At 41.2% G+C, this 24,960-nt stretch overlaps 1 protein-coding gene across 7 annotated transcripts in view; it reads right to left on the bottom strand.

The window, feature by feature from the left end:
• Positions 1-24,960, bottom strand: part of GLS (glutaminase) — a 368,780-nt gene that overhangs the window by 212,253 nt on the left and 131,567 nt on the right. The window lies entirely within an intron of this gene.

Below are 24,960 nucleotides of genomic sequence, written 5' to 3'. Positions count from 1 at the left end.
TGACTAGCAGTGGGGCTTATGCTGGCACATTTGGGCAGAAAGTGACAGGGTAATGATTTAAAGGAAGACTCTGCACTTTTCAATGCTAGGGATTGGTTGCAATTTAAAGAGAAGTTGAATTTGGCTCTTTCTATTAAAAGTAATGAGCTCAATTCTTACCAGTCTGGGGTCTGATCAGTCTGATAAGGGGAGACCCCGTGTTCCAGTTCTCCACAAACTCCTGTCAGAGAGCACAAGCCTCATGGACATCTGTGGGTTTGAATTTGTTATCCCAAATAATCTTTAGGGTGACAATAAGGCTATAAAGATCTTCTACATATTTCAGTGTCAAAGGCTAATGAGTTTTTGCCACGCTCTGCAAAAGCAACAAATGTCCAGCCCCACACAGCGATGTGTTTGGCTGCTATGATTGAGAGTGTCCTAATGTTACATAGGAGCACCATGGAGGTTGATAACATCATGAATTACCCTAGCAACCACAGAAAAAAGCATCTATTAACAATATCTTTCATTAAGTTATCATGATTAGCATAGATTCCACAAAACAGATCTCAATAAAATACTAACCACCAAGACTTGCAAGCTTTAGTCAAAAATTAAAGGCAGGCACAAACTGTTCCCTTTGCATGTTTTGTACTGGGTAACTCATTTTACCATTAGAGAGGAATATAAGATGAGTGGGGCAATGCCCACCTTTTTAGTCCATGAATTGATTTTTTTAAACATGGTTTAAATTTGAAAATTCTGATTTGAAATAATGTAGTTTCATTTTCTATATTTTTAATTTAAAAACATATTTAAGGAAGTGTGGCTTGGCAGTCTTACCTGTTATGTCTTAAGTGAAAGCTCTGCTCCTTAACCATTTCAAGCTGGTATAGAAACTACATTTAGATGGGGCACAACTCCCTTCACCTTTGAGTGAAATCTTTCATAATAGGTCTCAATACAAAATCAGACAAGAAACGTGTTTAGGTTCCAGGAATCTTAAGAAAAAGGGGGCAGAGAGCTGAGAGGCCAAGGTTGTGCCAGTTTCCGATCCTCAAAGTTTCTGTCTATTATTACAGAAAATGCATACTGTGTACAAGTAGACAAACTGCCAAATTAAAAGTCCAAATTTAGTGCCTCCAAAATCCTCAATTGGACTGTGCCACTATGTCCCAGAAACAGTAATCAATTTGAACCAGCTAATGACTTCGTCAAGTATGGTACCTGAGGTTCTGTATGCTCAACTACAGCTACATAGGATACATGTAACCTTAAACCTGAATCTAAAAGAAATACAGCTATTTGAATCTTTCCTATTTGAGACATTATACTAAACTGCTCATTACAATTCTGATAAAGAATAAAATCAAATACCAATGGGGTTTCCTATTAAATTTTTATCACCTAGCTAAATTACTGGCCAATATCAATTTATTACCCTGCAGAAATATTGGATTTTCTCCAGATGCTTTGACTGACCAATTGTACCAATCATGCCTAAACGTCTCGCCTCACATTCAACAGTGGACAATGGTTAGAACAAAGCAATCTTCTGCCATACCACAGCATTTACAGATGTGGCCAAATATATTGTCACTCTTGCATTTTTTTAAAATAATTCTCAATTTCCTCTGAACATAAGTTGAAATTAACAACAGTTCTTACTCTCTTAAAATTACAGAACCTTTATTTCTCAATCTGAATATAATACTGTATATCTTTTTAAATCAGAAATCCTAGACTTAACATTTGGAGGTACAGCCTTTAGTCGAAATAACCAATATCAACTGCTTCCTGCAGCAATGGATGTGATTCCTGCACCTATCTACCCCAGGTTTGAAGAGTGCCTTCTCCCAAATGCTGTTTTCCCATCTCAAGTATTTTAAGGGAATTAGATCTAGACATTGCTGGTCTCGTCAGAATAGTCCAGTCTCTTATCTTGGACCATTCTTTGGTGCTTTTTAAATTTTCTGAGAATTATTACACTGCTGGAAGACAGATTACCTTCGAAGGAGACCCAACTTTCTGACACTGGATTCAATATTGCACCAAAATGGTAATCTCAGATTTCATGATGCCATGAACATGTTCATGGCACTAAGGGATAGATGCAGCACAGCAACACCAAAATATCACTGAACCTCCTCCATGTTTGACTGTAGGGAAGGTGTTCTTTGCTCTCCTCTGTCCACAGGACATTTTCCCAGAAAGAATTTAGCTTGTTCAAATGTGTTTGGGCAAACTCTTGTCAGGCTTAATTATATCTCTACCAGCAATGGGATCCAATTCGGCCTCCCACCATATATCCCCCTATAATTGTATTGGCGACGGATGCTGGAAGTTGAACCTGTGTTTAAAGTTCAGATTTAATCTGTTTGGCGGTTGAACAAAGTGCTTTCTCTACCATTAAAATAATTCTGCACTGCAATCTTGATCAAGTTTTCTCTTGCACCCTATCCAGGGAGATTGGCTACCATGCCATGGGTCTTAAACCTCCTAATAATACTATTGGAAATTGAAACATCAAGTTCTCTTGAGATGGATTTTTAGCCTTGAGATTGTCCATGCTTGATTACAATCTTTTGGCTAACCTCTGAATTTCTTTTCTCCATTCTGCTTGTTGTACACAGTGACACAAAACAGAAGAATGGGTCCTTTTCTCTATTTAAGTTAATATGAGTGATTATTATATTGCAGACACCTGCTACTCAACACAGGGTGAGTTCAGTTCCAAACTTAAGGACTGTCTGCCTGAAATCTAATTATATCTAACTACGTCTAGAAAGTGCCAATAGCCTACAAATTTTTCTGCTTCTTGTGTTTTATTTTACTGTAAATGAAATACACTATATGGACAAAAGTATTTGCCCAGACCTGTTAATTATTGAATTGAGGTGTTTCAATCAGACCCATTCACAGAGGTGTATAAAATCAAGCACCTAGCCATGCAGTCTCCATTTGCAAACATTTGGGATACAAAATGGATTGTTGTGAAGAGCTCAGTGACTTCAATCGTGGTATTGTGATAGGATGCCACCTTTGCAATAAAACCGTTCATAAAATTTCATCCCTGCTAGATATTCCACGTTCAACTCTAAGTGATATTATTTGAAAGTGGAAGCGTTTAGGAACAAATGCAACTCAGCCACAAGAGGAAAACCACATAAAATCACAGAGCGGGGTCAACGACTGCTAAGACACATAGTGCGCAAAAGTCGCCAATGCTTTGCTGATTCCATAGCTGAAAAGTTCCGAACTTTCACTGGCATTAATGTAAGCACAAAAACTGTGCAGCGGGAACTTAATAGAATGTGTTTCCATGGCCGTGCAGCTGTATGCAAGCCTCACATCACCAAGGCAAATGTCAGGTGTCGGATGGAGTGGTGTAAAGCACACAGACACTGGACTGTGGATCAGTGGAAGTGTTTTCTGTGGAGTTACGAGACACGCTTCTTTGTTTGGCAGTCAGATGGGTGAGTCTGGGTTTGGCGGATACCAGGAGAATGTTACCTGCCTGACTGCATTATGTCAACTGTAAAGCTTGATGGAGGAGAAATAATGGTATGGGACAGTCTTTCAGGGTTTAGATGAAGCCCCTTATCTCCATTGAAGGGCAATCTTAATGCTTCAGCATACCAAGTCATTTTGGATAATGCTTTGCTTCCAACTTTGTGACTACAGTTTGGGGGGAAGGCCCTTTTCTATTCCAACATGACTGTGCTCTAGTGCACAAAGCAAGGACTACAAAGACGTGGTTTGATGAGTTTGGTGTGGAAGAACTTGACTGGTCCGCACAGAGCCATGACATCAACTCCATTGAACACCTTTGGGATGAACTGGAATGGAGACTGCGAGCCAGGTCTTCTTGTCCAACATCAGTGCCTGACCTCATAAATGCTCTGCAGAATGAATGGGCACAAATTCCCACAGAAACACTTTAACATCTTGTGGAAAGCATTCAAAGAAGAGTGGAAGCTGTTATTGCTGCAAAAGAGGGACCAACTCCATATTAAAGTATATGTATTTGAATAAAATGTCATTACAGTTCCTGATGGTTTAATGGTCAAGTGTCCAAATACTTTTGTCCATATAGTGTACATACATATACGGATATTTTTTAATTTCAATATTTTTCTGGAAGAAATGGTGAATCAATTGTTAGGACATCAGCTATTGACAAATCTTTAGAACCAGACACCTTTAGCAGATGCCTTTCCCGTAGAACTGTATAAGTTCGCAGGTACTCGGATGCCCCCAAGACTTATCCCTACAGTAGTAGAGGCTTTTCAGAATAACCGCGGTGCAGGTTAGGAAAACTGGAATACTGGAGGCGGAAACCAGGGACAGGCCTAGGTCATGGGTCCGTAGCAATCAGGAAGATCAGGGTACAGGCCAGAGGTCGGGGCAGGCAGCAAACACAGGGAAATCCAGGAAACAGGCAGAGATCAAAAGGGCATTAGAGTACAAGCAGGGTTAGAGAACAAGCCAAGGTCACAACAGGAGAATCAAGTCACAGATAGCCAAGTATCAGAAATGCAGGGAAGCTGGTTAGCAAAACATGACATGCACAGAGAGCTATAACCAGCAGGGAGGCAAAGCCCTCCCTGCCTTATATACAGAAGGTACAGAATCAGGCGCCAGGAATACACAGACATAATATGCCACCATGGGTTGCCTCAGCCCTCCTCCTGATACCCGGTGAGGTTCATTATCAAATGGTGCTGACTGCGCCCGTGCCCGGATGCCAAATGATGGAGCACGGCACTAACACTAAGAGCAAAAACCGGAAGTGAGGTCCTTGCTGTTACTATGACAGCCAGGACGCAGGAGAAGCAAGCCGCGGCAAGAGAGCCAAGTTTTGTGGTCACGGCCGAATGCCCTTCACCTGGGCAAGGTGTCTGAGCTTTAGGTTACCCGTGCTGATTGAAACAAACAACTAATTTTGAATCACAATTTTTTTTATGGTATTAGAATTTTTTAGACATTAACAATACAAATAATGCAGCTGCAACAGGGCCAGTCAGCAAACAAACATCACACAATACAGATTAAAGGCGTTGCAAACTACAAACTATCCTCTTTTGTATCCGCTATAACATTTTTCAAAAATATCGATAAACAACGGATAGAGGTAATGAATTAGAAAATGCATTTTCTACTAGTTTATACACATCTTTTATAGACTGCCAGGATCAACCATTAACCTGACCTTGGTTAATTTGTTATACACTGTTGTGTCACTATATTTAGCATATCCTCCAGTTTCAGCCTAAAGATGCACGCGCCCGGTGAACATAAGGGTATCTTAACACCTGTTTTATTAATGCACTTAATGATTTTAGTTCCAAATTTTTTTAATTCTAGGGCATTGCCAGAGGAGGTGCCAAAGGTCTCATATGCATCACCAAACTGTAACGCTCTGGTCCCGCAAATAGTACCTGTCTCTTTACCTGCATTTCATTCATCTAGAAACTGCCATGTTCCAGCATCAGACACTTCATTCATTCATTCAGTTACACTTAGATCTGCGCAGGTGCTAGTCTACTGCACTTCAGGGCCTCCTCCCTCTTGTCATTGGCTAAGCATTTCTGAAGCACTATTTAAACCTCTTGGATTCACCTGTCTGACGACTGTTCTTCAAGCTCACTTCCTGCAGCCTGTGGTTCTGGTTCCTGATCTCCTTGTGGTTTGCATGTAGTCCAGTTTGCTCTCAGTTCGTGGCTTGTGCTGAACCATCGCTGCTCCAGTACATCTCTTACCATCTCCAGTGTACTTCATCGTGACAGCTCCTGTTCTCTCATCGATACCACTCAGAGCCGCTACTACTCTTGTGACTCTTCCGCTGTTACTATGAGTTACCTCCGCTACTTCAGTCTGCTCTCAGTCTCCGGCTGTGTTGAACTATTGCTGCTCCAGTACCACTATTACCATCTCATTATCGTGACAGCTTCAAATCTCTCATTGTTGCCGCCCAGAGCCGCAACTACCTCTATGACTCATCAGCTGTTGTCTCAAGTTACCTCTGCTTCTCCAGTGTGTTCAGCCTATGTCTAGTGCTGAACTTGCGCTGTTCCAGTGTCTCTACTGCCTGCTCCTGAGGGCACCATTGTGACAGCTCTTGTTCTTCCATTGTTCTACAGCAGGGCATCTATTTCTCCTAGTGTCTCATTGGCTGCTGACCAACAGCCTTATTAATGTTGTTCCTATACCTATACCACTTGCCTGTGGGTTCTATTGTCTCTACCCGCTTCACCTGGCTTCTCCACACCGTTCTGCTGTTCACCCACTCACGGGACCGCGACCTGCAGGTTTGGTGCAGCTAAGACCAAACCTCCTTGCGGGGGTTCCTAGTGAAAACCACCTGCCTGTTAGACTCCGCGCCTGTGGGTGGGCTAAGCCATGTTCAGCAGGGCCTAGGGATCTATTTCCAGTAAGCCAACCATGACACACACTTTGGACAATTAGCTCTTTGTCCACGTCTAAATTCTGCTAATCAAACCGGGGTGAGATTTACCCTGTGGAGAATATATATTTGTATTTCATATTTTAACAGTGGCGTGACAAAAGCTACCTAGGTTAATACCCCATTTCTCATCTTAAAGGTGATCTAGATCCAATAGCCACTTCACTTTCCTCACAGCGGACACCCAGTGCCATACAAAGAGAGTTCATCCTTTCACAGACATCAGTTGTTTAAATTTAGTATAAGCCCCAGAAAGGAGTACCGGTACCCACTCCCTCTCCCTCCCAATCCATCATGCCGTTAGCAGCATTCCAAATGTTTACAGATTGTGTGAGCAGGGGGAAAAAGCATTTAGAACACCTGCCGGAATATAGATCCTGCAGAGGAGTACGGCAGCTGCCCATATGCCTCATCAGCTCCCAATGTAGGTCATGGTAATCAGAGTCAGACAACCAAAATTTCAAGTGAGCCAATTGGCAAGCATAATAGCATAGCCTGAATTTAGGAAGAGCAAAACCTCTTAAGCTCCTGGACTTATACAAGGTGCCTAATTTCAATTTTGCACTCCCCTCCACATTAATGAGGAAAGGAACTGATCGAATCTATGGAAAATAGAGGCTAGGAGATTCCAAAGTCCTGCAATTTTGCTCTAACTCTTGTTCTTTGTTTTTGGAGTTTCATGAGTGCTCCCACCCTATCCGTCAAGGTATTCCTGGGGAAGAACTTTAGAGTCCCAGAAAACCAGATGCCCCACAAATAAGTGACGAATAACCCTTCCCATTGAGCATCCAACTCTGAGCTTGTTCCCATTAAGGACAACCAAAATGGGTTGAGCATCCATATGACTTGGTCCATGGCGATATAAACATTAGGGGGGGGGTGGTCAGAAAGTCCCCTGGGTCTGTACTTAATCTCTCGCACACCAGGTACCAATATCTTAGAAATAAAAGGTAGCTCTATTCTTCATTGTGTGACGGTGAAAAGCAAAAAAAATTGTGTGGAAATGGGAAGCCTCAATCTTCACACATCCACCAGCCCCAGCTCCATTATCCATCTTGTTAAAGTCAAATTGCTAAGTGTCTGAAATTTGGTGCTCTCTCAATCTATCAGTATTTTTGTCCATAACATTGTTGAAATATCCGATGCAGACAACATGGGAGTCAGGAAAGAGTACCAAAAACTCGCTACATCTTTTCAGGATTTCACTACTGTATGGTGGAGGTATATATACAGCTAGAACTATTATCGGGGAAGAATTAATTGTGAATTTCATAAGCACATATCTGCCCCTGGAATCAATTTGTGTCCAATATAAAGGAGAGATGTTTGTGTATAAGGACAGATAAACACCATTAATATGAAGTGTGGGTGGTGTGATAGGTCCACCCAACTCAGGGCTTTCTTAAGGAGAGAATTTTTAACCCTATAAATGAGTTACCAGTAAACATTCAACATCAGATTTATAATTCTTTATGACTCAATACCAGGGAGCATTGTATTGTTTAACCCTCTAACATTCCATGACATTACATGGAGGTGTTTTTTTTAAAAAAAAGATCTTTCAGATGCCATTGTGCTTGGTAGAAATAATAGGCCATTTCTGAACAAACCGAGTAGCCCACTTTTCTGACCATTTTTAAAATACCCTCGAGTACCCATTTGCAACATTTACCAGCAATGTAAAAATTATACAGAGAAACATATGTGATGGGCAGCACAGTGGCCTAGTGGTTAGCACTTCTGCCTCACAGCAATGAGGTCATGAGTTTGATTCCCGACCATGGCCTTATCTGTGTGGAGTTTGTATGTTCTCCCTGTGTTTGCGTGGGTTTCCTCCGGATGCTCCGGTTTCCTCCCACACACCAAAAAAACATACTGGTAGGTTAATTGGCTGCTATCAAAATTGACCCTAGTCTCTCCCTCTCTGTCTGTCTGTCTCACTCTGTGTGTGAGTGTGTTACTTTATTAGGGAATTTAGACTGTAAGCTCCAATGGGGCAGGGACTGATGTGAATGAGTTCTCTGTACAGTGCTGCGGAATAAGTGGCGCTATATAAATAAATGATGATGATATTTTTATGCTAGCTTAGGATTGTTCCAATCATATGTGATACTATTTTATTCCCCTACTATAATAGTTCAGCTTATATCAACCGACATGTTGTTAAAACAACTAAAATTCTAAACATACTTTCATTGAATTGTTTGTGGATATCACCCTAGGTAGAGACATTTACCGACCAAACAGAAAATATAAGTATACAATAACCAGAGTGGCCAACTGCAACGAACAGCAAAGAGGTCCACATGTTTGAAAGTGAAGTTCGTACTGTCCAGATAAGGATCTATGATGTCCATTTTGATCCAGTCAGACGACAGCATCTTGTGGAGATTCAAAGAAGTGGGTGATACCTTTCACAACCACTTGCAGCTGGGAAGAGCATAGCATACGGAAACTGGTGATCCTTTAACCATCTCTTCACTTATATGAATTGGACCCTGATCTTTTGAACAGCAATAGAAAAATAGGAAACACTCTCATCTGTCAATTCTGGCACATCAGAGGACCCATTAGTCAAATCAAACAGAGAACAGCATAACAGTCCTTATAATTAAATATTTTAGCAATAGAGGGGCACAGTGGTGCCCCTGGAGGTGGGCTCTGAGTAGGAATTTGGTGCGCTATTTCAATAGAAAATTGTTCAGTGAATGCATCTACTGTTGTATCAGCCATTTCTGTAGGAAGGTTTCCGGATTATCATCCTTTACATTTAGAAAGCCCCACAATCCAGTGTTGTTATGCCAACACTGTGTTCCTTCAATATCCGATAATTTTTGTTTGCAGGAAGCCATTTGACTCCAGGATGGCGATCTGATGTTTCATAAATCTACGATAATAATAAAAGGTGCAGTATTGTCCTCAGCAATGGGGATACGTTTCTCTGCCTCACCAACTCTCTCCTTTATTTTCTGCATGTCTTGACGTAGTAGGGACAAGTCCAACTGTACCTCCTTAATCTTTTCTGCTAACCTCTTCTCAGAGGAATTAAACATATGCAATACTTTCTGCAGCGTAATTGCTGGTGCATCAGAAGATGGTGGTTCACGCCCCGGCTGGGATGTTTGAGGATTAGGCTGCTGTAGCTCTCCAGTGTTAGAATATTAAGATGATCAGGCAAACCAATCAAGTCTGCCAGGGGCAAGGACATTATGGGTTTTAATCCATCATATATATCACAGAACTTTTTTCATCAGTGCTCTGGATTATATCATTTACACAACTTAAATTTACTGCTTTGAAAATGCGTGAAATGAGGTCTGATTAAGGCATTTATGCCATTAATCATATACTGCAACATACACCAAGGTGAAAATAGCGTGCACTTGCACAGTCTGTTTACTAAATGGTTTAATTCAATATTTTAATCTTTTATACATTAAGTTGTATATATCAATGACTATCTTTTGATGTTGAAGTTTCTGCCATATCAATTGTTCTATTGAGCACAGTGTACTTGTTTATTTAGTGTTTGTATTTTTTGTTTTGTGTGTGGTTTTTAATACAGACACCATTGATAACCCTGCATCTTATTTTTAATATTGTTTACAACATTGTTTTCTATAAACCCACTTTTATGGTTTGTTTTTCATCATCTGAATTACTGTGAGTATGCTTTTGCAACTCACGGGTGTTATTTGTTACAAATATGTATGTGCATAAATTTACAAGAAAAAGGTACTAGAACATCCCAGGGGGGTCACTAATGTCATATATTATATATAAATGTGCAAAAAAAAAAGATATAATATCACAAATGTGTGGGTAACCAGTTGTTTATTTTCTACATGTTCTTAACCTGTGATATAAAAGCTGGTATTTCACCCAAAATTATATTGATGCTTTTATTCTAATCCTTGTGATAGTCCACAACTGATTATATTTTTAGAGATTGTCATCATCTTTATGGTCTGAATAAGCAATAGTGATGTCTTCCTTTAGAGGTTTCTCTTTTTATCCTCCCTCATCATCACCTATTTATATAGTGCCACTAATTCCATAAAGCTGTACAGAAAATTCACTCACATTAGTCCCTGCCCCACTGGAGCTTACAGCCTAAATTCCGTAGCATACACACACACAGAGAAAGACTAAGGTCAATTTGATAGCAGCCAATTAAAATATCAGAATGGTTTTGGAGTGTGGGAGGAAACCGGAGCACCCAGAGAAACTCACACAAACACAGGGAGAATATTCAAATTCCACACAGATAAGGCCATGGTCAGGAATCGAATTCATAAACCCAGTGCTGCGAGGCAAAAGTGCTAACCAGTAAGCCACAGTGCTGCCTATAAGATATAGTTGTCAAAGTCAGATAATTGGGTGAAGTAAACCAAATTGATTAATATTGTTTTACCGTGCACGCCACGTGTTATGATGCAATTGCACGGGTTCATAAGACACACATTTATATTCGCACTTACACTTGTAAATAATACACATTTATTAAGGTTCCAATTCACATTTATTTATTAGTAAAATGTATTAGGTTATTTATTTATGCATAGATAATACTATAGTAAAGGTTCAGGTCTTGTAAAAGGTAAAGAGTTTGGTCTCATATTAAAGCTTATTTCACCAGCATTAACCCGGTTTGGACAGAGTAGCGATCGCATCTAGCGATCGCAAGGTATAAGCAATATGAGATTAATACTCAAAAGTACTTTGTGTGTGGGTCAGTTTGAACTGGTAATTCAGAGTGAAAACACATGGACAACTGGAATATCATTAACCCTGGACCAATGAAGACCTCACTAAGTGTTATCTGTATACATAGTGATATCATCAGTGTTTTTTCTATACTGAAGCTACATATAAGCATGCTGGCCCATTGTTCGGTCTCTCTATGATCCTGACTACATGTGACCATGAATCTATCCCGGGGCCTGGGTGAAGCACTATAAGAAATATGTAATGTATTCTGTGTTTTTATACTTTCCTACTTTATTGTAACATCTTTAATGCGCAATAATGGCTTACAGTAAATCCTGCTATATTTTGCAATTAAATCTTTGTGCTGTGGAACCACAACAAGCCCATTGGACAATGTTTTATTTGTAAGTGATAAAATGACATTAATATTGTAGAGACTGAACAAATGTCTCTTAACTAATCCTTTCTGCAAAAACTTCAAGTTGTTCTGGGTCTATATTTCTACAAAAACTTCACTACTATCACAATTATCATAATATTCTGATAGTTCAGCCAAAAGTTCTTAGATTTTCCATCCAATAAGACAGACACTGTGCTTTCCTGGAACGGTAAGCAAAGACTAGCCCAGAACAGATTATACCTGCTTAAATGTATTGAAAGCATTATAAACATATTAAATTATACAATAATATGAGGGACCAATGGTCAATAAATGAAATAAAAATTACATAAATCCTGTTGCTCATTAAGCTGCATAAGGATTCGAAACACCCGGGACCTGATGAGTTCTTAAGACATCCTTGCTTTTCTAAAGTTTTGACTTTATAGTTCCATTTTATTCTTCCACCCAGTTCATTCCAATGATATCTTACATTTTGACTAATCCAATACATATTTCTGCAAGGTCTTGGAGACCTTCTTAGCATTAGCACATGATGAAGAGAAGCTCAAGAGTGTTTTAGGTATATTTGCACTTCACTCTGAGGCAGTTTGAATTCAGAGACATCTTTTACATTTTTAATTTTGACAAATGCCTGTAAACTTTAGGTTCTACATGACTATTGGGAAGTCTCAGGCTTTAAGACTAACAAATCTAAATCAGAAGCATTACCTACTGTTATACATTAATTAGGGCATTTCAGTCAATATTTTTCAAAATAAGGTCACAAGTGACATTATAAAAGTTTGATGCATTCCACTCTTCCAAAGCAAATAAAGAAAACAAGATATTTAAAGAGGCTTAATAAAACCAAATATTTAGAAATGTGTAAACAGAACATAGGTGGAAATGCAGTTGTAATGTCAGATTCATATTATGAGGAAGAGGCTGAAGACAGCTGAACACTATAAATGGTTATAGAACATCAAAAACAAATCCAAATAAGGATTATATTAAAGACTTAATTCTGTTTTGCATCTCCACATATTTCCATCTGGTAGCTTTTTCCAAAAACCCATATAAATTCTGATTGTCCACCTGGCTATTCAAATGTATCCAAAGTTGGATTTATCTCTCTATACCTATGGATCTTAACTGGGCTTTTTGTTGGAACTACTTGCATCTAATGTGCAGGACATTCTAGAGATACTACATACCTTTGTAAATTTTCAATGCAAACATCATTTTACATTGGCTATTTATAATCTAGTTTAGCTCTACCACAAAACAGCATATTAATGGCATGAGTGCTATCAATAATTACCCAGAGAATAATCAATTGTGGTGACATTGCCTCTTTTCTCATCACTATCCTCAATTTTGTAGTTTACAGCAATCCATTGTGTTTAACAGGATAAAGATAGGCATAGTAAGTAGCCCATATATATATTATTATTATTATTAATATTTATTTATAAGGCGCTACAAGGCATCCGCAGCGCCGTACAGAGACAAACAAAATCACAATACAATGGGAGACAGCACAGTACAGTAAACACAGCAACTCAGTACGCTCAATGCACAGCTAGAGAGGGCGGGGAAGGGGGAGGGAGGATCCGAAAACGACGGGGCCCAAGAAGGGGGGCGCGGAAGACAGGGAGACCCCCAGGGGGGAGGAGGGAGCGAAAGTGGACGTGGGGTGGAGGACCTTTGAGGAGGAGGGCTAAGTAGCTGGAGAGCAGAGTTAGAAGTGGTGGAAACAGGAGGAGAGATGGCCCTGCTCAGAGGAGCGTACAATCTAAGGGGAGGGGTGGACAGACAGAGAGACGCAGGGGAGAGAGGGAGAGTAGGGGGACAGAGGCAGAAGATAAGGTAGGAAGTTAAGTGGGAGACAGAAAGGCTTTAAGAAAAAGGTGGGTTTTTAAGGCCCGTTTGAAGCTGGACAGATTAGGGGAAGTTCTGATGGAGGGAGGGAGCTTGTTCCAGTGGAGGGGGGCAGCGCGGGCGAAGTCTTGGATACGCACGTGGGAGGAGGTTATAAGGGGGGAAGAGAGGCGACGGTCAGAGGCAGAACGGAGAGGGCGGGATGGAGCATGAATAGAGGAGGGTGGAGATGTAGGGCGCAGTGGAGTTGGCGAGGGCCTTGTAGGTGAGTGTGAGGAGCTTAAAGAGGATTCTGAAGGGGAATGGGAGCCAGTGAAGGGCTAGGTAGAGGGGGGAGACAAAAGAGGAGCGGCGAGAGAGGAAAATAAGCCTAGCTGCAGCGTTAAGGACAGATCGAAGGGGATCGAGATGAGAGTGGGGGAGGCCAGTGAGGAGAAGGTTGCAGTAGTCCAGGCGGGAGATGATCAGAGAGTGAATAAGGCATTTGGTGGCATCGTGGGAGAGGAAGGGCCGGATGCGAGCGATGTTGCGCAGCTGGAAGCGGCAGGATTTAGCAAGAGAGAGGATGTGGGGGCCAAAGGAGAGAGAGGAGTCGAGGATGACACCAAGGCAGCGAAGTTGGGGGACAGGGGAGATAGAGGTGTTGTCGACAGTGATGGAGAGGTCAGAAGGGGATGGGGTATGAGAGGGAGGAAAAACTGAGCTCAGTTTTGGCAAGGTTAAGTTTGAGGAATCGAGAGGACATCCAGGAGGAGATGGCAGAGAGGCAGGCGGACACCCTAGAGAGGAGGGAGGGAGAGAGATCAGGAGAGGAGAGGTATAGTTGAGTGTCGTCAGCGTAAAGGTGGTAGCTGAAGCCGAAGGATCTGATGAGTTCACCCAGGGAGGAGGTGTATAGAGAGAAGAGTAAGGGTCCCAGAACAGAGCCCTGAGGGACCCCGACTGGAAGGGTGGATGGGGGGGAGAGAGACCCAGAGGTGGTGACAGAGAAGGAACGGTGAGTAAGGTAAGAGGTGAACCAGGACAGGACTGGGCCGGAGAGGCCGAAAGACTGGAGGGTGTGAAGGAGGAGGGGATGGTCAACGGTGTCAAAGGCTGCAGAGAGGTCAAGGAGGATGAGAAGGGAGAAGTGGCCCCTGGCTTTTGCAAAGAGGAGGTCATTGGTGACTTTAGCCAGGGCAGTTTCAGTGGAGTGGAGGGGGCGGAAACCAGACTGGAGAGGATCAAGGAGGGAGTATTCAGAAAGGTAGGAGGTGAGACGGCTGCAGACGAGCCTCTCAAGAATTTTGGAGGCAAAAGGGAGAAGAGATATGGGGCGATAGTTCGAGAGAGAAGTGGGGTCGAGATTAGGTTTCTTAAGAATGGGGGATACGAGAGCATGTTTGAAGGAGGAGGGGAAGATGCCAGTGGAGAGGGAGAGATTAAAGAGGTGAGCGAGGTGGGAGCAGGTGGTGGGGGAAAGGGAGCGAAGAAGGTGGGAGGGGATGGGATCCAGGGGGCAGGTAGTGGGGGGGAGGATAAAATGAGAGAGTGGACTTCCTCGCCGGTGGTGGGACGGAAGGAGTGGAGGGGAAGGTGGTTGGGGGGGAGGACAGAAGAGTGGGAGGGGTGGAAGAGAGAGTGGAGGAGGAGATTTCAAGTCGGATGGCCTCGATTTTAGAGGAGAAGAAGGAGGCGAAATCAGAGGCAGTCAGGGAGGAGGGGGTGGGGGGAGGGGAGGGGGCCAGGAGAGTGCTGAAGGTGACAAAGAGGCAGCGGGGGTTAGAGGACTGGGAAGAGATGAGGGATTTAAAGAAAGATTGTTTAGCGAGTGAGAGGGCAGAGCTGTAGGATGAAAGGATGAATTTAAAGTGGAGGAAGTCAGCCAGGGAGCGGGATTTTCTCCAGTGACGTTCGGCGGAACGGGAGCATTTTTGGAGGAAGCGGGTAAATTTGGAGTGCCAGGGTTGGGGTTTGGAGCAGCGGGGGTGGACGGAGTGGGCAGGGGCGACCGCGTCCAGAGCGGAGGTGAGGGTGTGATTGTAGAGGGAGACCGCCTGGTTGGGGCAGGCCTGGGAGGAAAGGGGAGAAAGGAGGGTATCGAGAGAGGAGGACAGAGAGGCAGGGTCAAGAGCATCGAGGTTGCGTATGGACAGAGTAGGTTTGGGCAGGGGGGGGAGCAGGAGAAGAGGAGAGAGAGAAGGAGAGGAGATGGTTGTCGGATAGAGGAAAGGGAGAGATGGAGAAGTCGGAGAGATTACATAGGTAGGAGAAGACAAGATCAAGGGAGTGACCAAGGCAGTGGGTAGAGGAGGAGGTCCATTGGGTGAGACCAAGGGAGGAAGAGAGGGTGAGCAGTTTGCTGGAAGCAGGGTAGGTGGGGTTGTCGATGGGGATATTAAATGATTGAGGGGAGATCGGAGGAGAGGTAGTGAGGAAGCCAGCTAGCAAAGTTGTCAAGGAAGAGGGAGGTGGGGCCAGGGGGGCGGTAGATGACAGTGACACGGAGATGGATGGGGTAGAAGAGGCGGATGGAGTGAGCTTCAAAAGAGGAGAAGGAGAGGGAGGGTTCAGGGGGAATGACACGAAAAGTACAGGTGGAGGAGAGGAGGAGGCCAACTCCACCGCCAGGGCGGGCACCAGGCCTGGCGGAGTGGGTGAAGGAGAGGCCACCATAGGAGAGGGCAGCGGGGGAAGTAGTATCAGAATCGGAGAGCCAGGTTTCAGTAACGGCAAGAAGGTTAAAGGAGTTGGATAGAAAGAGGTCGTGGATAGCAGTCAGCTTGTTGCGGACGGATCTGGCATTCCAGAGGGCACAGAAGAAAGGGGGAGAGGAGAGGGAGGAAATGGGGATGAGGTTAGCAAGAAGAGCAGCGCGCGGGGGATGGCGGGGAGGAACGGGAGAGGTAGGGCGGGGGGAGAGTATGGGTATGGAGTGAGAGCGGGGAGGCATAGTAGGGAGAGAGAGTAACAGAACAGTGAGATAGTGGGGACAGTGAAAAACAGGTAAGAACAAAGGCAGGAAGACAATGAAAAGGTGGAAGATAATAACGAATTAGGGCGTGGAGGGCATGGAACAACAGTACAGTAAGATAATAAGGACAGCGGATAACAGGTAAGAATAAGCAGGGAGACAATAGCAAGATGGAGGACAATAACCAATTAGGGCGTGGAAGGCAAAGAATAATAGAAGGAGAGGTAATAAGGACAATGGAAATAGGCAAGAATAATAACAGGTAAAACTAGTTGCTGGTAAATATAAAATCAGGAAAAACAAGATAAAGGCATATAAATAGTAGAATAATAACAGGTAAAAAGTAGAAACTTGTAAATGTACAATCAGGAAAAACAAAATAATGGCATATAAAATAATGTTTTATTTGCAGTTGATGCAGTTAAGCCAGGGATTCAGCAGGAGAAGGGTTAAATGACAAGCCGGGTCGGTACACAGTAGATCAGTTGCTTCAGATAAGCCAGGGATTCAGCAGGAGAAGGGTTAATTGACAAGCCGGGTCGGCACACAGCAGATCAGTTGATGCAGATAAGCCAGGGATTCAGCAGGAGAAGGGTTAATTGACAAGCCGGGTCGGTACACAGCAGACCAGCCGGTGCAGACAAGCCAGGGACTCAGCAGAAGAAGGGTCAACCGACAAGCCGGGTCGGCACACAGCAGATCAGCTGATGCAGATAAGCCAGGGATTCAGCAGGAGAAGGGTTAATTGACAAGCCGGGTCGGTACACAGTAGATCAGTTGGTGCAGATAAGCCAGGGATTCAGCAGGAGAAGGGTTAATTGACAAGCCGGGTCGGTACACAGTAGATCAGTTGATACAGATAAGCCAGGGACTCAGCAGGAGAAGGGTTAATTGACAAGCCGGGTCGGTACACAGTAGATCAGTTGATGTAGATAAGCCAGGGATTCAGCAGGTGAAGGGTTAACTGAAAAGCCGGGTAGGTACACAGTAGATCAGTTGATGCAGATAAGCCAGGGATTCAGCAGGAGAAGGGTTAACTGACAAGCCGGGTCGGTATACAGTAGATCAGTTGGTGCAGACAAGCCAGGGACTCAGCAGGAGAAGGGCCAATCGACAAGCCGGGTCGGCACACAGTAGATCAGCCGATGCAGACAAGCCAGGGACTCAGCAGGAGAAGGGCCAACCGAAAAGCCGGGTCGGTACACAGCAGATCAGCCGATGCAGACAAGCCAGGGACTCAGCAGGAGAAGGGCCAACCGACAAGCCGGGTCGGCACACAGCAGACCAGCCGATGCAGACAAGCCAGGGACTCGGCAGGAGAAGGGCCAACTGGCAAGCCGGGTCGGCACACAGCAGATCTGCAGATGCAGATAAACCAGGGATTCAGCAGGAGAAGGGCCAACTGACAAGCCGGGTCGGTACACAGTAGGTCAGTTGATGCAGATAAGCCAGGGATAGATGGTATGGCCTTGTCTTTGGAGTGATGATGACACTCCTTTGTACCCCCACAATAATTTTCCACTGTCTTCTCAAGTTTTTAGATGTTTTATAATTGTGGACAGATAATTGTGTGGGAGGAAAGACACAGAGCTGATCTAACGTGCAGCCTTCTCCAACTGCCGCCCGCATGCACATATATATATATATTAATTTTTTAATATTTTTTTTAGGTAGGTTTCAGCAACACAAAATCTATTTGGTTAGTAATTATTCTACAAAGTTCTTTATTTCAGATGTATGGCTGATGTCACGTTGAAGGGTACAAAAAGCAATTTAAGTAAAATATTTATTTCAATATGTCACTTCCTTACAATTTTGGAGGTGAACTTATAAATCTCTCATATTTTTAATTTTTTATATGTGAGGAAAATTGTCAAAAACTTCAATCATATTGCAGAGCTAATAATTGCATCTTATATGTTAATAGTTATCATGACATGCTTCTTAAGAATAGTATCCCTATTAAATTTGAGAAATAATCTTATTAGTAAAATACTATACATTTGTGAATTTTTAATTAATACGCTATATAGAACCCGAGTGTCAAAAAGTAAATTTATAAATTAGACTCTTCTTCTTTGCTCCAGCTGCTACAAGAAAGTTTTACTATTATTCAGGTGAAATATCTTGGTGTAGTTATCCTCAAAAAAGGAATCCAAATCAGTTCAAAACAGCTGTCAGGCTATTAGCTTAAATATGGTGAGCGATATAAAAGTATTGCAAATAGTTTTTAAAGTTCAATAAAATGTTTGTGTCACACATCGGGGTCTTAGCCACACTTACCTCATCCGCCACTGTCATATCATGGCTACCTGGTTCCCTCCTGGTCACCTGCAGCAATCCTGTCAATTATTCTGCTGCATGGGTGCAGCAATCTTGGATGCAGTCAGGTGATCATTCCAGACCAATCAGATTTAGCAGCTGTGATCACATGAACTGTGCAGCCAATAGTTGTTTGGGACACCCTATTTAAACCTGCTACTGTGATCTGTTGCCAGAACAGCACACATCTCTCCTGAGGAAATTTTTGGCTCCAGGTTCCAGTTGTTCCTACACTGTTCCGGATTCCCTGTGTTTACAAAGTGATCTTATTCAGTGTACATCCTGCTTTACCAATTACATATCACTTTGGAAGTATCCTGCATTGTAAAGAGCATATCTTCTTCCGAGCATCCTGCATTATCCAGAATTCATCATTCTGCAAGTACTTTGCACTTTCAAGCTACTCATCATTCTACAATATTCTACATTCAGCAAGAGTGCTCATCTCTGTAAGAACTTTGCACCATCCAGTATCTATTCTGCAGTACCAGTGGCTTTACCGGTATCACCTGTGCTGTTGTTACGACTGGTTCTGAGTCTCTAGGAATTATTTCCAGTTCCATATATCTGTGTGTCGGTTCCAGGTATGTGCCTGCCACGTAGTCCTGAGTACGCCATTCCGTGTCACGGTTCTGAGTTCCTAGTCCCTGTCTCCAGTTCCAGTTCGCTTTGTTTTGAGTTTCCGTGTGTTTCCTATCTGACACCTTATTAGTCGGTTCCAGTCCCATGTGCCTGGCCACAGGAGCCGGGATTGAGTTCTCACAAACAGTTTCTGTCAGGTATAACACCTGATTCAAGTCCAATACTCAGGCACAGACTCCGGTCCTTATAGGCCTATAATGCTTGTGCTACTCTGAAGACTCTACATGAGCAGGAAGATCATCCAGGCCATTAGGTTCAGTTTCAGTCCTGCTCCAGCTAGGCCCAAGGGTCCCGAATCGGATCAAAAAATACAGACGACCGTGACAGTTTGGTATTTTAGTGCTTTGGCTTGTTTCATGACTATCCCATCTGTTAAGTGGCCTTGGCTTGTATTTTGGCTCCGGAAATCTGTCTCAACCCTTTATCATCTGATCGGTCTGTTGCCCAGAGGGGTGAAACTTTGGTTTGCAACTTGTGAACATTGTAGCAAACTCCTTCACCTTTATGTGGTGATAATTAGACACTTATTTCGAGTGATCTAGCCTAGGTGGGTTAGACGCAAGCATAAAAACCACTAGCATAATATTGGTGTCATAGTATGGAGTGTTAGTGTAGTTTGTAGCATAACGTGGGTACCAATATAGTATAGGTAGTAGGATAATGTCAGTTTTATTGTGTGGTGTGACCATTCAGGGTAGGTGGTAGCTTATCTTTTATTTACAAAGCACTAACATAATACTCAGGGCTGTACACTTATGGGATTGTGATAGAAACAAATAACATACAACTTACATGAAAACAGAAAGTAAAGATGACCCTGTCCAAACTAGCTTACAATCTAGGAGGTGAAGGAAACACTGAATACTTAACTTACATGTTCATGGACACAGTTATTGAGTTCATTCTTGGCTACAGTCTGTTGGAGGATATATGTACTGTACTAGTTCCTGGCTGTGGGCAGTTGGCGAAAAATAGTATAATTAGACAAGCATGTAGAAAAAGTAAAAACTTAACAAAAATATGTTTAAATTAAGTTTAAACAAATGTAACGCCAGTAAAAAAAAACATGAAATATTGCAATTATATTTTTCATATACAGCTCAGAGACTGCTGCACTCCCAGGTACACCACTTCTAAAAAATAATTATTACGTGAGAATGAGCTATCCCTAGTCACCGAATTTGACATAAAACTCAGGAAGCCCAGAGGTGTTTTATCCAACTTTACCTGTAGGTCTCAATGAATAAGGCTAATACAGAGTGTTAATGACATGTACCAGTGTGACCCATCCAAATCCATGCACACATAAACCCATGAAAGTTAAGAACCTGTCTCATAATAGCTGAAATGTAAAGAAAATACACTCAGACAGAAGCATAATATGTAATGGAAGGCGATGTAATATTAGACATTGTTTAATATCCTGCCTAACATTGAATGTAGGATGTATATATATATTTTCACAATAAGGATAATAAATACCTTTATTAGAAATTTTCCTGCAAATAGGAACATAGCTAGACAGGTAGGAAAACAACTCCCTGAATAAAAATTTTCAAAAATACTTTTTACATGAACTCTAGAATACTGTAATGATTTTGTTCTGATTATCACCAAACTTATCGCTTGCGGAATAAAAAAGAACAAACTTTCTATAATCACCAGAGATTTCAAATGTGAGCATAATATCACCAGTGATTTCAAATGTGAGCATAATACCTTTTGAAAGCTATCTAGTAGATGGGTAGCTGGCGTGAAAGTGAAAAAACAGGGTCATTTGCCAGCCTATAAAAATGTGGACCCATACTTCTCCTTATATATGCAAGTGTGCATACTTTTTTCACATGTTGCACAAAATTTGGCACATTTGCACTGCGAGGTCCTCAATTTTACACTTTAGTAAATTACTCTGACTACTAGGACAAGTGTTGACTGAAGGCAGCGAAGAACACAATGTTGTGACAGAGGACCAATTTCCCAATCTTGAAGTCTCTGTATGTGGTCATCTTTTGACAACGAAAGAAAAAAAAACTAGTTGCACTGGGTTCTTGCACATTTGCATTTGCTTAGTAAATAATCTCGATACAGTATTTATGAGAATGGTGTAGCTTATGTACCCTTTATAGATTATATATATTATTCAATGTATTTACAATGGTTTTTAGTCTATTCATATGACAAAATGCATATAGTATGGAAATGACAGTGAATGTTAAAAAAATAATAAAGTGAATCCCCTTCCCAAAAGAAAAAAGGCAAATGTTTGAAATACATTTATTGCACAAAGAAAAGCATGCTGGAAAATTTAAATGCATAAACAACTGGAAAATGAAGAAGAAAATAGTAAAATGTACAATTCAGAATTTATATGCTTGTAGATTTTAATAATTTACATTTCAAAAGAAATGCACAAAAAAACTGTACCTTAAATACTTAATTATGAAGAGAAGACATGTTCAAGGCACATATTTTGTCACTAAAAATGATATAATCTTATGAAACGATGAGACATGAAAGATTTGTTTACACTATTAGAATATGTATTTTAAAGTTTGAAACCATATAGCATTAGATGGACCGATACCCCATACGCCTTGAAGTCAATGGCAAGACCCAATTTACTAGAGTGAACACACTTACACTCTTGTTATGAATGTCTGTGAATGTTGTTATTGTACGTATCAACTTTGTATATTGTGGTGTCCTTATATTGTAAACTGTTACGATATGTGATTTTAGTAGATATTTCAGTTGTTTATTGATATCTTTAAAATTTTTAGTCAAGTACTAAAAGATAGTTTGCAGTTTACACCTTTAATCTGTACAATGCAATGTTTGTCTGATGTCAGTTGCTGTTTTGGCTGCATTGTTAACGTATAAATCAAATTTTCATATACAAAAAAAAACAATTGAATAAAAAAATGATATAGTTGATGATGAGGTTGAAAAAAAGACACCAGTCCATCAAGTTCAACCTATTTTTTGGATCTCTTGCGATCCTGCACTTATATTTGAAATTAATATAAGTATAATATTAATATACTCTTTGATTTGCTACCTTGGATGAAAAGAACACTTCTTACAGAATCCTTCAATAAATGAGGAAAAGTAGACTAAAAAATGTAAAACCAAACATAGACAAGTAAAATTTGAGAAATAAACGATTTAAAATAATTGTTATTTCAGTAAATTTAACAGAGTTGCAGTACTCGGCATCAAATGGGCTGCTCGTATGAGATGATTTTCAAATCTGCAGGTCTTCTGCCTTCAATGAATTATGCATTATGAAACACCTTTAAAATAAGAGCTCAATAATGGATTGCACCTTAAGAAATGTCCACTGAAAAATATTTTAAATTTTTTTTTAATTCATTTTCTGTAGTTAACAATCAGATGGGGGATGTGACAGTAAAACATGCTGTAAACATGCTGTAAATTATATGAGTTTTAAAGTGGTTGTCAAATGTAAAAATCAGTAATTGTAATGTCTGGGCCAAATGACTGTCTTTAAACGTGCCATTTTTTGTATATATGTAATGTATATCACTTATTGCGTTTCTCCTGTCTCTTTCAGGAATACCTGCCCACCTACTAATTCAGAGCATTCTTGTCTAGGGGGTAGATTTACTAAAGGGCGGTTTGTTCAAACCGCCGTTTTTTGTCTATTTTTCTTGTGGATTTGAAACCACCGGATTTACTAAAGTCCAAACCGCTTTTAAAACCGTCAGAATTTACATTTTTCAAAACCACAACCTTACAAATCACCATCCTGTGTTTAACAACGATGAACATAAAAACCACCAGATTTATTAAGCTAGGGTTTTCAAAACCGCCGCAAATCAGCCATCCAAGCGGCAAGCAGTGGTCGCGAGTGGTGAGATTTCTCAAACTGCATGTTGTTTGATGCTTCCTCTCATGTTCTGAATGGCAAAATAGCTAAATCATATATAAATTATTGAGGCAATCATTATTTATTTATTAAAGTGCAAAAATAATTTAAAATTTACTTTTATTTACATTTTTTAAGGGGGCAAAATTATTGAATTATTATATTATCCTGTTACTATGTAATGCCAAATTGTGCAACAAATATAATAATATTAATTGATTGCTAATGGTGATTATTATTGTTTTGATTGCACAATTTGGCATTACATAGGGTCAGATTAATATAATAATTCAGTAATTTGCCCCCCTTCAATTTTTTTTATTTTTTCCCCTCATAAGTAAATTATAAATTAATTTTGCACCTTAATAAATAAATAATGATTGCCTCAATAATTTATACATGATTGATGCTTCCTCTTATGTTCTGAACGTCAAAATGATTGACAAACTGCATGCTGTTTGAGATAGAGACAGGTATTTAAAAACCTGTCTTTTGGATGGGGGTTTGGATGGCGGTTTTAAACAAATTGCCAGTGGTTTTGCTGTTTCTAAACCGCCACACATAGCCAGCCATTTCAAATCGCAGCCTCAAAATCACACTGCAGTAAATAGCGGTATGAACCACTAAACCGCAGGCAATGTGTGGTGGTTTCAAACCGCCACCAAACTCGATTCTTAGTAAATCTAGCCCCAGGACTGCATGAGCATGCTGATACTCCATAGAACTGGGATCAGTCTATATTAGACCAGAGTTATATACTGACTCTGCATTTCCTATTCACAAAACATGCTTCAAGTATCACCTCCTTCACTTGCTACACCAAACGTCCTTTCATCCATCACCAGAAAGCTCTTGGGTGTTTACCCTGCTACACATAAGGCTTAGAAAGGTGAGCCATTTCTGGTAATCAGTGGATTGACAAGGCAGCATACCAGGTACAGAACACAATGGTGAGCTCCTATGATAGGAACCTCTGTTTAACCAGGATTCATTGTCAGTCAATGGGTTCTTAGCACCCGATGCAACTCCAAAAGAGAGAGAACCTATTAGGTTAAATGGTTGCTTTCAAAATTGACCCGTCTGTGTGTGTGTTAGGGAACTTAGCTCCATTGGGGTAGGGACTGATGTGACTGAGTTCTCTGTACAGCGCTGCGGAATTAGTAATGCTATATATATATAAATAAATAAATGATGATGAAGATACAGGTACAGCTGATTATCATCTGCAGAGAAAATTAGGCATGATTTCTGCAACAGTAGTCAGAGCATGACAGACAGGTCTGACATAGACTTGCCTCAATAGGTTGGATATGGAGTCTTATTGTGTTAAGGAGGTTACTAACCAATATAATTTCCAGAGACAGCTTCAGGTTTTAAACATGTGTTCCTGAAAATGTTTGTCCCTTGTGTTAAAGATAATTATATTTGAATGTAGTTAATTAAGTATAAATTTAATAATGTTTGTGTTTTATTACGTGGACACTAGCTGAAAGGAAAGCACACACAAAAAAAAATGGAGTAACTTTGAACCTTGGAAAAACAATGTTGCATTGGAGGGGAAGGTAAATTTAAATTGTGATGGCAGATTTATAGTTGGGATGGGGCATGTCGTAGATCAACTTTAAATTTCAGTGTAAAATAAAGCTATCAAGTATCTGTGTGCTATAAGAAAAAAAAAGCCAGTATTTAACTTTACTATTTAATAGCAAACCAATTTGTACCCCTTGAGTAGT

This window comes from Mixophyes fleayi, chromosome 7, assembly GCF_038048845.1.
Source record: "Mixophyes fleayi isolate aMixFle1 chromosome 7, aMixFle1.hap1, whole genome shotgun sequence".
Taxonomy (NCBI): Eukaryota; Metazoa; Chordata; class Amphibia; order Anura; family Limnodynastidae; genus Mixophyes; species Mixophyes fleayi.
Note: the sequence above shows the minus strand (reverse complement) of the source record. Positions and strands in the feature narration are given on the sequence as shown.